Below are 3,120 nucleotides of genomic sequence, written 5' to 3' on the forward strand. Positions count from 1 at the left end.
GATTGACTTTCAGTCAGGTTTATTATTGTTTTTAAATTCTCAACAGCAATGCACACCCTTCTTGCCTGCACCCAGGGTGGGCCTCCTACTACACTGCCCTGGGTACATGGTTAGTGTCATAGAGTTGGAAAAGCATAGTGACAGGAATCAAAGCCAGATCTGCCTGATTCCAAAGCTCCATCCATGCCAATAAACTCTTCCCACATTATCCTGCTAGCTATGCTGCAAATTATACAAAGATGGAAAATACATAATTCTTGCCTACAAGGAGACCATAATATGGTGGAGAAAAAGCCATACTTATGTGTTTCTAATACAAGTGAGTATTTTCAAATAACATGAGTATTTTCAAATAGCAAATAGATTTTCAAATAACATGCTAGGTGAAAATGAAAATGCTTCTTAGAAGAAGTGGTGTCTGAGGTGTACTTTGCTCCCTACTTAAAGCCATTTGGTGGCTTCCTGTAATTTATAAGCTTGAATACAAAACCTTAACATGGCCTACAAGATCCTATCTGATCTGTCCCCTTTTTTACTTTTCTATCCTCATCTTGGGCATTTCCCAGTAGAGACCCACAAAAGATAACACACACACACACACACACACACACACACACACACACACACACACTACTTGGACCACACTAGCTTGCTTTCTTTCTTCTTTCTTTCTATTCTTATTAAAATCTTTTAATGGAATGTTTTGAAACCAGTCATAATTCACTGCAAAGATAAATCAGAAAAAGAAAACAAACTTTTGAATGGCATGTTTTAATGACCTGGATAAAACTGATTATCAGCTAAGTAATAATTAGCACATGCAACAAATTGAGAAATTAAATCCTCTGCTATATACTCTTAAGTTTTTTGTCAGACATGAGAAAGTTTTAAATGTTTATGTCAATCACATTCATCTCTCCATATATTCAATTTTATTTAAGACAAGAAAACCATTCTTTCTCTCCAGCTTTTCATGTTTATCAGTGCACAGTAAAATGAAGCAATCTCAGTAGGAGTGGTTTATTACAATGTTATTTTAGAGAGGTTTATTCCTCAAAATGTACTAAAAAAATGTCCAAATCATGAGCATGATCAAACTCAATGGCTTTGTCTACATCCAACTTTGTTTCTCCATGTCCTTCCTGTGATTCATCAAGATAGGCCAAGGGCCTCATTTGTGTCACTTGCAAAATTTCTCATGATGTATCATCTTCTTGAAAATTTAGACTTTTAATAGCTTGTTTCATCTTTTCCCCCAACACTTGTGTTCTCTTCCTAGCAGCTTTTATTTTCATATTCCTTTTTATTTTCAATGTAGAAAATGTCCTTAATTTGTTCCTCACTAACATTAGGTGTGTTTGTCAGAAGATTCAGGAAAACTCAACCTTCTTCTTCAACTACCGTTCATTATAAAAAGGCCACCATTTTGTTCCACTTAAGCAGCTTCCATCAGAAGTTCAATTGCCTTTTTGTACCCAATTATATTTACTACTTGAGCTATCAGATCTTTCTTTGGTTCCTGCAACCTGAAAGAAATTTCATCATCCACTTTCTCCTGAGAATCATCCTCTGTGATCTCATAATGGCCTTTATAGTTCATTTCTAGTCTGTCTTCGACAGGTCATTTCCCTTTGAGATGACTTTGCCCATTTTCCTCTTCCTTTGAGCCAATTTTCTTGCCACCACACATATATGCATCTAATGCTTTGCCTAATTCTTTTGTGAGTTCCTGAGATTCCCTCTTAAGTTTCTTAGCAAGCAAGTAATGGTAGGTCTCGGATTGTCTGCTTTTGTCATAGAGCCTTCCATTTCCAAGATACCAAGTTCAGTTGCCACTGCATATTGATTCTGCTTCTGCAGCACAGTATCCTATATGTTGTTAACCTTCTTCCCTCCAGCAAGAGGCAAATTCTGGTTGCTCTGGTCAAACTGAAAAGGCTCTGGGTTGGGGGTGGGGTAAAATATTTCTGTCACTTGCGTTTCCAAAGCAAGTTGTCATCATCCAAATGGGAAAAACTCTTTTCACTTGAATCCAATCCTTTGGCAGTCTGGTAAATGTGATGCACACGCTGCTGTAGTACCCTGTTAGGGCCTCCCTGCTCTGTCCCCACCTAGTGCTTTCGGCACCCGCGGTGGCCTGTTGCTAGGTGCGACCCTCAGGTTGGAATCCCAGTCTGAAAGCTGCCAATCTTCCCTGTCCCCAGCCTCCTGCGCCATCTTCCCACGATGCGTTGTTGAGAGTCAGGATAGTACTTCCAGAAGGGCAGCGGGAAGGTCCTGGATGGCTGCTGCATCTCAGGCGCCCAGCTAGGGGGCTGCTCTGACCCCAGCGTCCTGTGGGGGCCTCGCTGGGACGCTTGGGCAAGACTGATCCCTGTGCATCATCACAGCAAACTACCCTCCTGAACTTCTCCTGGAAAAAGAATACCCTACTTCCCCGCCAGTTTGACTTTCTTCCAAACTTGGATTTCATGCAAACCGAAATTTGTGCACGGAGAGCGGCCATCGGCGATTCCTCCTTTGGCCTCACCCCCTCACCTGGTGCCCTGGCAGGCAGGACCAGTGGCTTCCATACTTGCTCGTGAGCAATCCACTTTACATGTAGCTTCTTGAGGAGTCAGTACCTGAGGTCACTGCCCTACTCAGACCTTCCAAACCTCCACACAGGAAACAAGTCCTCAGCATGGCAAATAGGGTGGCACACCCACATCTATGCCAGTCTCCAGCTCTCCCCACACTGGCCTGCTTTCTGTTCTCTTTGTCATGATCCTTCCTGCCTTGTGGCTTTATCTGGGCAGTACCTTCCTCCTGGAATGCTCTTCACTTATTTGCTCCCTGCCTCCCACCTCTCACGTCACATAGTCCAATCCTATTCATTCTTCAGGGCTCAGGTAAAAAGGCTGCTTTCTCAATAAATACCATGTGACCTCCCCTTCTCCTTTGAGACACAAGACACAGTTGTAATTACGCTATTGGTGTGATCTAAAACCATAATTGACTTGTTTCAATAAACATTTGTTGAGTGAATAGAATTGAATGATTCAGTAGATAAATCCATGGTAATGAATAAAGAGCAGGACTTGAACATCCAGTTATAGGATAAAGATGGAGGGAAATTCC

The 3,120-nt window shown here is 41.8% G+C and overlaps 1 pseudogene; it reads right to left on the reverse strand.

The window, feature by feature from the left end:
• Window positions 1–629: 629 nt before the first annotated feature.
• On the reverse strand, window positions 630–2,738 carry LOC109458460 (phosphorylated adapter RNA export protein pseudogene; annotated as a pseudogene).
• Between the last annotated feature and the right edge of the window lie 382 nt (window positions 2,739–3,120).

This window comes from Rhinolophus sinicus, chromosome 16 (genome assembly GCF_057876585.1).
Source record: "Rhinolophus sinicus isolate RSI-liver-muscle chromosome 16, RSI-T2T, whole genome shotgun sequence".
Lineage (NCBI taxonomy): Eukaryota > Metazoa > Chordata > Mammalia > Chiroptera > Rhinolophidae > Rhinolophus > Rhinolophus sinicus.